We start from the raw sequence: 12,764 nt of genomic DNA on the forward strand, positions 1-12,764 counted from the left end.
TCTGCACAGCAGGATCTCACAAATAGTCATGAAATAATGTCCTGGCAAAATTTGCATTGTTCCAAGGAGTTAGCTGATAAATATTGGCTGGGCACCAAGGAAATCTCCTTTGCCGTCCTTTGGAATACTACCATGGGATCATTCTCATCTCCCTGAAAAGGCCAACGGGGCTTTGGTTTGACATCTTATTTGAAAGTCACCCCTCATTGGAGGTGCTGCCTTTCAAATAAGTTGTCAAAGCCAAAACAAGAGCCTGGAATGGGCACTAACCTAATGAGACCTCACAACTCAGCGGCAAGCACTTTATTACAGACCCACACTCAACATGTCAGGTGTCACCCAATCACTGATAAACACTTTCACTGGTGCATCATTCATCCTCCTCTGTTCAGAAGTAACAAAATGAATAAAAGCTCCTTTGGAGTAATTGTGACTACAGCAAGCTGATGTGGGCACCTGTAAACACTCAGTAATTCCTAAAGCAAATTAAAGGCTATTTTTAGTTTGATTATGAGGACTGGATTAAAATGTCCTGTGGGTTTCTGACGGGCAATTGATTCTTGCTAGGAGCACAGTCATAAAACTATGCTTTTATTGCTGAGATACAGTGGGGCTTGGGATGGGGGTTTCTGTGTGAGGGGGGAGTTTCTCCAACTTCCAATAGAGCAGCAGACTTATCCAGTGGTCACCTGGCTGATACTGAAGAACAGTGTGAAATTGGTTTCTTGATTACAGTCAAAAACATGCAATTGAGTAACACTTACCATCAGACAAGGGCCTTGGTTTAACATCTCATTTGAATGACAGCAATGTAGCACTCCCTCAGTACTAAATCTGTTAGGATTATATTCACTGGAGTTTAAAAGAGTGAAAGGGAATCTCATAGAAGCTTCAAAAATTCTAACAGGGTTAGGCAAGGTAGATTGAGAAGGAATATTCCCATTGGTGGGGGAGTCCAGAATTAGGGGTCAAAGTTTGAGGAAAGGGGGTAAACCTTTTAGAACTGAGGGGAGGAGAAATTTCTTCATCCAGAGGGTGGTGTATGTGTGGAATTCTTTATCACAGAATGTAGTTGAGGCCAAAATGTTGTCGGATTTCAAGAAAAAATTAGATATAATTATTGGGAATACAGGGATCAAGTGATATCATGGGAAGGGGGGATCAGGATATTAAATTTGAAGATCAGCCATAATCAAAATGCACAGTGGAGCAGGCTTGAATGGCCAAATGGCCTACTCCTTCCAGTTTCTATGTTTCTATGTTATTGCTTTGAGAAAGTGGTGCTCAAGTGACCAATGCTTGGACTGTGGGGATGGGGTGGTTAGAGATGTGAGGCCATATGATAAAGCTTCTAGGAATACATCGAACCAGGGTTTATCACCCTAGCATCCTTCCCTGTCTGACTCCCAAAAGTCAAATAATCCCCTGATGATCACTCCCTTAAGCTGACACATGAACAATGTCATTTGATCTGATGTTGATTGCAGACATCTTCAAAGGAACCATCAAGGATAGGAAAGCTATTTTACATTTTATAATGTAACACTGTCATTACTCCTATTCTGAAATATCTTGATTGTATTTTCACCATTGATGTAGGGAATGGGTGACTGAGTACTGATTGTGATAGAGAAATATACAGAGTTCCTGAAAATTGCATTACAAGTTCAAACCTTACAAAATTACATCAAACTCATAGTCAACTAAAGAAAAATGAGAACAAGTAAGGGAGAAAGAAACATATTATTTTGTCTCAATTGTGGGGAAAGACATTTTAAGCTGGCAAGCCATCAGTGTAATGATTTAGCAAACACCTAAGCAGACATCAAAGAAACCTCTGCTTTGGAAGAATATATATATTTCTATGCCCCAGAAACACTCAGTCGACCACCCAGTACCTGCAGGTTAACATTTCAGATATGAGTATTTTGTCAGAATAGCCATTGTGTAGGGAAATTTAAAATGTCCTCCTCACCTAAAGGAAAAGAAAAAGATTCAGTTACATTTACAGAGCACCTTTTGCTACCTCGCACCCCAAAGTGCTTTCCAGCCAAAAAAGTACTTTCAAAATATGGTCATTGTTGTGATGCAAGAAACACACCAATCAAATTCTACACAGCAAGCTCCCAGAAATTGAAATGTCTTAAATAAAAGAAAGGACTTGCATTTCTATTGGTCCTTTCATACACTTAGAACATTCTAAAGCCTGTTACAGTCAATGAAGCACCTTTGAGTTTTACTGTTGTAATGTAAGAATGTCAGTGTTTAAAATACTGTGGGATATATCTCAGGTCAATATTTTCACAGCCTTTCACTAAAATCACAAAATAGCACAGAAAGATCAATGAAAGTTTATTTTGTTCATCCTTAGATAAACAACTCAGGAACATACTCCATTCCTGAGATGAAGAGCTTTATACTATGAAGAAAGATTGAGCAGGTTGGACCTGTACACATTGGCATTTAGGAGAGTGAGAGGTGATCTTATTGAAGCATATATCTGAGGAGACTTTATAGGTCAGATACCGGGAGCACGTTTCCACTTGTGGGGGAGACTAGATCCACAGGACACAATTTGAAAATAAGAGGTCTCCTTTTTAAGATGAAGGTGAGGAGATTTTTTTTCTCAAAAGGTGTTTAGCCTGTGGAACTCTTTTTCCAGAGAGCAGTGGAGAATGCCATGTGTCATTGAATTTATTCAAGATTAGACAGACTTTTGATAGACAAGGAGAGTCAAGGGTTATGAGGGGGGTGGAGGGAAGAATGGGAGGGGAGGGCAGTACAATTGCGGAGGGGTGCGGGAGGGAGAAGACATGAAAGTGGAGTTGAGACCACAGCCACATCAGTCATGATCTTATTGAATGATAGCACACATTTGAAGGGCTGAAGAGCCGACTAATGAAATGTCTCCGTAGAAGTGCTGGGTTCCAATGCCTAGCAACCAAGGACTTATATAACAACAGTTCATAGTTCATAGAGATAGTAGTATAGACAATTTTATCTTTTAAAAAACATTTAGATAGTTACGCGGGTATGATGGGTATCGAGGGATATGGGCCAAAGCAATTGAGATTAGTTCAGGGGCAGCATGGACAAGTTGGGCCAATGCTGTAAACCTCTATGACTCTAAATTCTATCATATTGTGGTCACATCTCCCTAGGGGTTCCCTCATCAAGCCTGCCTCATTACTCATCACCTGAATAGCCTGCTCCCTAATAGGCTCTGTCACAAGCTGCTCCAAAAAAACCATCTCTTAGACATTCCACAAATTCCTTCTCTTCTGATCCACTACCTACCTGATCTTCCCAGTCCAACTGCATACTGAAGTTCCCCATGATTATTGTAATATTGCCTTTTTTAATATATTTTTTCTATCTCCTGATTTATTTTCTGCCCCATATCCTGACTACTGCTGGAGGCCCTGTACATAACTCCCAACAGGAACATTTTACCTTAGCAATTCCTCAGCTCTAACTCACAGACAGTCTGTCTTCTGATCCTATATCACTTCTTGCTATTGATTTAACTCCATTCCTTACTAACAATGCAAACCTGCTGCCTTTGACCATCTGTCTGATAGGACAGATCCCAGCCCTGATCCCCTTGCAGCCATGTCCCTGTGGTTCCCACAACATCGTTCTGTCCAATTTCAATGTGCGCAACAAGCTCATTTATCTTGTTCCATATACTGTGCACATTTAGGTACAACACCTTCAGTTCTACATTGGCCACCTCCCTTCTCATACTTGTCATCTTTTTCGTTCTGCCTGAGGTTAGATTCTTGCCATTTTCTATAATCTTTGTTCTATTCCATGGTCTGGAAACTTTACTAACTTCTCCTGAGCCCTCAGCTCCATTAACCTGCACTTCTACCCTCTCCTTTAACTTTGATTTTCTAATTCTCCAAACAACTGAACCCTCCCCCCAACTATTTAGTTTAAAACCCTATCTACAGCCCTAGTTACATGATTTGTCAGGACTCTAGTCCCAGCATAATTCAGATGACGACCACCCCATTGGAACAGGTCCCCTCTTCCCCAGTACTGGTGCCAATGTCCCATGAATTAAACCCATTCCTCCCTCACCAGTCTTTGAGCCATGCATTTCCCTCCTTAATCTGATTGACCCTGTGCCAATTAGCTTGTGGCTCAGGTGGTAATCCAGAGATTATTACCTTTTTGGTTCTGATTTTGGCTCGTAGCTGTTCATACTCCCTTAGCAGAACCTGTATTCCTGTTCTAGTTATGTCATTCGTACCTATGTCGACCACGACAACTGGATCTTTACTCTCCCACTCTAAGTTCCTCTGCAGCCCAGATGAGACATCCTGAACCCGAGCACCAGGCAGGCAACACAACCTTCAGGATTCTTGATCCTGGTCACAGAGAAGTGTCAATGCCCCTAACTATGCTATCCCCAATTACGACTACATTTATTTTTTCTCCCCCCACTTGAATGGTTCCCTGTTCGAGAGTGCCATGGTCAGTTTTCTCATCCTCTCTGCAGTACCCATTCCCACCTACACTGGGAGCAAGAATCTCAAATCTGTTGGTTCAGGGACTGAGTTCAGGGACAAGTTCAGGGACTGAGGCACCTGCAACCCGACCTCTTGGATCCCTCTACCTACCTCACTCACAGCTGCACCCTCCTGTCCAACAAGGGAAGGGGCCATACTGGACCTGATATTGGGGAATGAGCCCGGCCAGGTGGTCGATGTTTCAGTAGGGGAGCAGTTCGGGAACAGTGACCATAATTCAGTAAGCTTTAAGGTACTGATGGATAAAGATAAGTGTAATCCTCAAGTTAAGGTGCTAAACTGGGAAAAGGCTAATTACAGCAATATTAGGCAGGAACTGAAGAATGTAGTTTGGAGGCAAGTGTTTGAGGGCAAATCAACATGTAGCATGTGGGAGGCTTTCAAGTGTAAGTTGATAGGGATTCAGGATTGGCACATTCCTGTAAGGATGAAGGATAAGTATGGCAAGTTTTAGGAATCTTGGATAATGAGAGATATTGTGAACCTAGTCAAAGAGAAAAAGGAAGCATTTGTCAAAGCTAGGAGGCTGGGAACACACAAAGTAAGTATGGAACACAAGGAAAGTAGAAAGAAACATAAGCAAGCAATTAGAGCTAAAAGGAGTCATGAAAAAGCCTTGGCCAGCAGGATTAAGGAAAACCCCAAGGCTTTTTACACATATATAAAGAGCAAGAGGGTTGCCAGAGAGAGGGTTGGCCACTCAAGAACAAGGGAGGGAATCTTTGTGTGGAGCCAGATGAAATGGGCAACGTATTGTGTCAATATTCGCCAAAGAGAAGGACTTGGTGGATGATGAGTCTGGGAAAGTGTGTGTAGATAGTTTGAGTCATGTTGAGATCAAAAAGGAGGAGGTATTGGGGTTCTTGAGAAACATTAAAGTAGACAACCCCCCAGGGCCTGATGGGATATACCCCAGAATACTGAGAGAGGTAAGAAAGGAAATTGCTGGGACCTTGAGAGAAATCTTTTTATCTTCACTGGCTACAGGGAAGGTCCCACAGGATTGGAGAATAGCCGTTGTTGTTCCTATGTTTAAGAAAGGTAGCAAGAATAATCCAGGTAATTACAGACTGGTGAGCTTTTCATCAGTGGTAGGGAAATTATTGGAAAGAATTCTTCGAGACAGGATTTATTCCCAAATGGAAATAAGTGACATATTAGAGAGGCAACATGGTTTTGTGAAGGGAAGGTCGTGTCTCACAAACTTGATCGAGTTTTTCAAGGAAGTGTCAAAGATGATTGATGAGGGTGGGACAGTGGATGTTTTCTACAAGGACTTCAGTAAGGTCTTTGACAAGGTCCCTCATGGCAGATTGGTGCAGAAGGTGAAGTCGCATGGGATCAGAGGTGAGCTGGCAAGGTGGATACAAAACTGGCTCGGTCAAAGAAGACAGAGGGTAGCAGTGGAAGGGTGTGTTTCTGAATGGAGGGCTGTAACAAGTAGTGTTCCTTAGGGATCAGTGCTGGGACCTTTGCTGTTTTTAAAAAATAAATGATTTGGAGGAAAATGTAACTGGATTGATTAGTAAGTTTGCGGATGACACAAAGATTGGTGGATTTGCGGATAGTGATGAGGAGCATCAGAGAATACAGCAGGATATAGGTCAGTTGGAGACTTGAGCGGAAAGGTGACAAATGGAGTTTAATCCAGACAAATGTGAGGTAATGCATTTTGGAAGGTCTAATACAGATAGGAAACAGTAAATGGCAGAACCCTTAAGAGTATTGATAGGCAAAAGGATCTGGGTATATAGGTACACAGGTCACTGGAAGTGGCAATGCAGGTGGAGAAGGTAGTCAAGAAGGCATACGGCAAAAAATCAGCTTGCCTTCATTGGCGTGGGTATTGAGTTTAGAAATTGGCAAGTCATGTTGCAGCTTTATAGAACCTTAGGTCGCACTTGGAATATAGTGTTCAATTCTGGTCGTCACACTATCAAAAGGATGTGGAGGCTTTGGAGAGGATACAGAAAAGATTTACAGGATGTTGCCTGGTATGGAGGGTATTAGATATGAGGAGAGGTTGGAGAAACTTAGTTTATCCTCACTGGGGCGACAGAAGTAGACTTGGCAGAAGTCTACAAGATTATAAGAAGCATGGACAGAATGGATAGTCAGAAGCTTTTTCGCTGGGTGGAAGAGTCAATTACTAGGTTTAAGGTGCAAGCGGCAAAGTTTAAAGAGATGTACGAGGCAGATCTTTTACACACAGAGTGGTGGGTGCCTGGAACTTGTTGCCGGGGAGGTAGTGGAAGCAGATACGGTAGTGGCTTTTAAGGGGTGTCTTGACAAGTACATGAATGAGATGGGAATAGAGGGATATGGTACCTGGAAGGGTCAAGGGTTTTAGTTAAGTCGGTCCGCATGGTCGGTGTAGGCTTGGAGGGCCATAGGGCCTGTTCCTGTGCTGTAATTTTCTTTGTTCTTGGTTTCTTTATTGGCTGACTTCAAGGTATTTCATCTAGGGGTTAAACTGCCTCCTGGAACACAGTGTCCAGGTATCTCTCCCCTCCTCTGATGTGTTGCAGCGTTTGAAGCTCAGAATCCAGCCCATCCACTCTGAGCCGGACTTCCTCCAGCAACTGACACTTACTACAGACGTGCTCACTGGGAACCACAATGGGATTCACCAGCTCCCACATCATGCATGAATAACACATCACCTAACCCTCAACTCTATTTTACTTAATTAATTTTTAATTTGAGTTTTAAATTATTTTTATTTAATTTAAGAAATATACATATATTTCAGTCTCAACACAATGTCTAACCAGTAATTTAAATGGATTTTCAAGTTTAGTACAGCTCCCCGTTAACCAATCAAATCACAGCCCTCCTGTGATGTCAGTTTTAAGGTTTTTTTAGTCCAAACTTCCTGTCAGTTTCAGAGAATCAGGAGGGGGGAGAATCAGCACTCTCCCTTGTAGTCTCTGCTGCATGTTTCACCTAACTCCCTGTTTTCACCCAACTCCAAAAGCATTCCTCTCAGCCAGGCAGCATTCACCGTGCACTCAGGGCAGCACTCTGAGGCTTCTGTTTTTATAGGCACAACTTACAAAGCCCTGGAACTGCTTTTAACTAGTCGTTGAGCATCTCTTACATTCTTCCAGCCTGCCTGTACTCTGGCAAGAATTCCACACTCTTGAGAAAACTTCCATACTCTAGGGAGAATTTCCATGCTCCTGAAGAATTCCCACACTTCAGGAAGAACTCCCACACTCCCAGGAGCACCCACGTACTCCGGGGAGAACACCTACTCTTCAAAGAGTACTCTAACACCTATTCTTCACTCCAGGGAGAATTTCCACACTCTGAGAGAACTCCCATATTATGGGGAGAATTTCCATACTCCTGGATAATTCCCACACTCCAGGAAGAACTTCCACACTTTGGGGAGAATTCCCACAATCTGGGGAGAATTCCAACACTCGGGGAAGAACTCCCACATTCTGGGGAGAATCCCTAAACTCTGGGGAGGATTCCCACACTCCAGGTGAACTCCTGCACTCTGGGGAGTACTCCCATATTCTGGGGAGAATTCCCACACTCTGAGGAGAATTCCCACCCTCCAGGAAGAACTTCCTCCCTCTGAAGAGAATTCCCACACTCTGGGAAGAATTCCCACATTCCAGGGAGTATTCCCATACTCCAGGGAAATCTCCAGGAAGAATTCCCACACTCCGGGAAGAATTCTCACACTCTGGGGAGAATTCTCACACTCCGGGGAGAACTTCCATGCTCCAGGGAGAATTCCCATTCTATGAGCAGAACTCCCACACTCTTCAGAGAATTTCAATGCTCCATATGGAACTTCCACAGTCCATGTGGAACTTCCACACTCTGGGGAGAATTCCCAACACTGGGGAAAATTCCCACTTTGGGAGAATGCCTGTGCTTTCATCACGTAACCTTTTAAATGGCCACATCACATGACCACTTGGTCTGCAGCTCCAAAGTCCATTTGTTCTCCAGCATGGATGTACCCACTCAGTTCGACATAAAAATCTTTTGAATTCCAAAGACTATTGAACACTATTTCATGATATTCACCATTCTTTCTACTCAACTTAGGTCTGTTTCCTTCCACAGACATCTCTCCAGGAGTAATTAAGAATTTCTGTCTGTCCCGATGACTATCATTCCATTCCCAGCAAACAAAATAGCGACCAAGTCACTATTTTAAGAACATAAGAACATAAGAAATAGGAGCAGGAGTAGGCCAACTAGCCCTTCGAGCCTGCCCCGCCACTCAATGGCTGATCTGTCGTGGCTCAGTTCCACATTCCCGCCCTCTCCCCATAACCCTTAATCCCCTCTCTCATCAAAAACCCATCAACCCGCGTCTTAAAAATATTTAGCGAGGTAGCCTCCACCACTTCAACGGGCAGAGAATTCCAGAGATTAACCACCCTTTGAGTGAAGAAGTTCCTCCTCAACTCTGTTCTAAACCGCCCCCCCTTTATCTTGAGGCTATGCCCCCTAGTCCTACTATCCTTTCTGAGTGGGAAGAGTCTCTCCACCTCTATCCTATCCATCCCATTCATCATCTTATACGTCTCAATGAGATCTCCCCTCATTCTTCTAAACTCTAACTAGTACAAGCCTAATCTATTCAGCCTCTCCTCATAGCTCAACCCCCTCAACTCCGGCATCAGCCTAGTAAACCTCCTCTGCACTACCTCCAAGGCTAAAATATCCTTGCGTAAGTACGGCGCCCAAAACTGCACACAGTACTCCAGCTGTGGCCAATTTTGATTGACAGATGTCCAATAGTTTAATTTCTTATGTTAATTGTCCTTTAAGGAGTAACCCTGCAGACATTACCCAGTCCAACCTCTATGTGACTCCAGTTCCACTGTAACATGGTTAACCCTTAACTGCCCTCTGAGATAGCCTAGCGAGCCATTCAGTCAGTTCAGCAGTAACTGCTAGCTCTGCCAGCGATGACCACATCCTGAAACCAATCGCTGCAAAATACTGAAAGGAAAAAAAGAAGAGACGTGCATTTATATAGCACCTTTTATAACCTCATTACATCCAAATTGCTTTACAGCCAGTGAAATACTTTTGAAATGAAGTCACTGTTGTAATGTAGGAAATGTGGCAGCAAGATTCTAGGTGAATACCTAGCTCATCTGTTTGTGGTGATGTGGGTGGAGGGATAATGTTTGGTCAGATCACCAGGAAGGATTGTCTTGTTTATCTTAGACAATGCTGTTAGTTCCCTTAAACTAACTGAGAGGATATGATCAGGTGCATGAAGAAGCACAGGAAGAGAAGAATGCAGATGAAGGCATCAAACACTTCCCCAAAAAAACCAGCCTGGGACTCTGAGCTTCACATCCCTGATCAGACTGAATGATTGCTGAGTTTACCCAGCCATTTCTGTTATTTATTATTGCTTTTGTGTTCCAGGGACCTGGATTTGATTCTGGCTTTGGTGCTTATGTGAAGTTTGCACTTTCTCCATATGTCTGCGTAGGTTTCCTCCGGATGCTCTGGTTTCCTCCCACAGCCCAAGATGTGCAGGTTATGTTGATTGGCCATGCTAAATAACCCCTTAGTGTCCAAAGATGGGTAGGTTTGGGGGATTGGCAATGGTAAATGCAAAGGATTATGGGGATAGGGCAGAGGGAAGGGCCTGGACAAGATATTCTTTTGGATAGTCGGTGCAGACTGAGTGGCCTCTTTCTGCACTGTAGGAATTCTAGGGTTCTATAGTTAAGTGTGATTTCTTTGTCTGGTTAGTTACCAATGACGACATTTTTAACTAGAATTTATTTGAAAAGATGGTTTGCTTTATCTGTGGCTGAACATCACTGGGTCAAAAACCCAGCAATCTAAATTCTTCCTTGTCCATCTCTTGAAGCTCCAATATTTGATGCATGTGTGAAACTAAGAATTACATCCCATCACCAGTGTGATCTCAAAATAGTTATGCATGAGGAAGGTCAATCAGCCCATCCTATCTTAGGGAACCTTTTTCTTCAAATTCTTTTATCTAAGGCCATTCAAATGAAAAAGGTCCTTCCCTTTTGCCAGTTTGACAAGATTAAACTTTATAGAATCATAGAATACTACAGTGCAGAAAGAGGCCCTTCGGCCCATCAAGTCTGTACCCAACATAATCCCACCCAGGCCTTACCTCCCAAATCCCTACATATTATACCCACAAATCCCTCTAACCGACACTTGTTTCAAAGCTGAAAGGTCATGGGCAGGATCAGCACTGGAGGCAGGTAAGGCTTGGACCAGCACTTGCTCCATTCCTGGTGTCAGCCATTTTGATGGAGGCAGGCAACCAAAGAAGCTGAAGAGCCTTGCTAAAGGTGGACAATGGATGCCGAAAGGGATTCTCCAGTCCATCTACAGTTTCCTGATGAGGTGGGCACCCAGCAACAGGCCATGGTGCCAGAGTTTCAAATCGGGCCTGCAGGTCCTCCCTCCCTGCTTTTCCCCTCCCCCACTGTGGTGGACCAGCTGCTTTGTGCATTTTTAACTTGCTGAGATGCACTTCCTTGTTGAAGCACTCTCTCTGTTCATCATTGCAGCCAAGCGCTCCTCTGAAGCTGAAGGTCCTTTGACTGACCCTCCAGATTTGAGAGCCTATTCAGTATCTTTAATTGGACAGCAAACACATCCCCATGCCTAATTTAAGGTGCGGCCCAGTTAAAATTCTAAAGAGTGTCTGCTTCCTCCTTGGAATGTCTTCAGGAACTGGAAAGAACAAAACATCATTGATATGAACAGATGAGGGTAGGGGAAATTATTTCATTGCACTTATCCTGAAATCAGCTGTTTATCACACAAAGTGTGCCATTGTGCAACTATCTCACCCTCTGTGTCTATGGTTTATTTTCCTGCTGTATGTGTATCTTTATGGGAGTCTGATGCATATGATGAAAACAATCCTGCAAACAAAGGTGTTTTATTTGAATCAAAGTTTAAGGCAACGCTGCTGATTAGAATGTCAGACAAGAAAACAACCTCATCAGATTTGATCTGAGGTTTTTTTTTATACCCGGGACCAATCAATATCAAACTTAAGAGAAGGTTGAATAATCTGTCTCCATTTTTATTTGCTGAATATTTCTGTATCAATATTAAATATTCCAAAATGTTCTGTAGAAACAATTGCGGAGCCTCTAATCAGAATCTCCTTCATAACTCGGAGCTCCTGGCCGGAATTTTCCAATCTCACTCGTCTTCCAGTCCTGCTGCTGTGAGTGAAGGCTTGGCTGAGCCCCAAATTCTCTGTTCTCGCTGGCAGCAGCAGTGAGTGCGAGACTGGTGAGTTCCAGCCTCTGTCTTAACCTTCTTTCTGCATTGCTGGTTTTGCTGCTTTCCTTTCAGTATTAAAACAGGACAAAACCGCTTGGCTACTATATCATACATTAGGCAATTAATAATCATTTTTTAAAATGACAGCATTCCAAAATGCACGGTTTCATTCCTCCAGAGGGATTTCCAAGCTGGCATTCTATTTATTGGGCTAAATCAATGTTTCTCAAATGTTTGAGTTGAAGAATCCTTTCCAAATGGATTACTAATCACAAACTTCACCCTAACCATCTAAATTATACATGATGCGATAGAAAACAATAAGTATCACAACAGGTTATCTGAAACGTTGGCCGGAATTCTCCAGCCAATCATATTGGTAGGATTCTCTGGCCCCACCAGCACCACATCCCCTTCAGTAAGTTTCCCAGTGATGTGGGGTGGTTTTAGTGGGAATTTCCATTAACAGCAGTGGGACCAGAAGATCCCTCCACCAGTGAATGGCGTGCCACCTCCCATCACTGAGAAAAACACTGAGGGGAGGCCAGAGAATTGTGCCTGATAACTCTGTTTCCCTCTCTATAGGGATTATCTGATTTGCTAAGTTTTTCCAGGATTTTCTGTTGGATCTTCAGTGTTCCAGCATTCACAGTAATTTGCTTGCTGACACAGATCGCTCCCGAGTATAGACTCCTCCGTACTCATTCCCCTCCTGGACGAGACAGCCAAGGCTACACTGCACTGTGCATATGATGGCCAAACTCCACTTGCAAGTTTGCCTCTGGCTGCCCACGTTTCCCACCTGTAAGACCAGTCCCACAAGGTGAGTACACCCCATATTATCTTGTTGAGCTGCTGGAAAATGTCTAAGTGACTCTGTACGTCAGCGTGTCCCAAACTGAGACCCATTTATCAGGATAGTTCATTCCATATCTAATTTTTTAT

Source organism: Carcharhinus amblyrhynchos, chromosome 16, assembly GCF_965287045.1.
Source record: "Carcharhinus amblyrhynchos chromosome 16, sCarAmb.v2.hapA, whole genome shotgun sequence".
Lineage (NCBI taxonomy): Eukaryota > Metazoa > Chordata > Chondrichthyes > Carcharhiniformes > Carcharhinidae > Carcharhinus > Carcharhinus amblyrhynchos.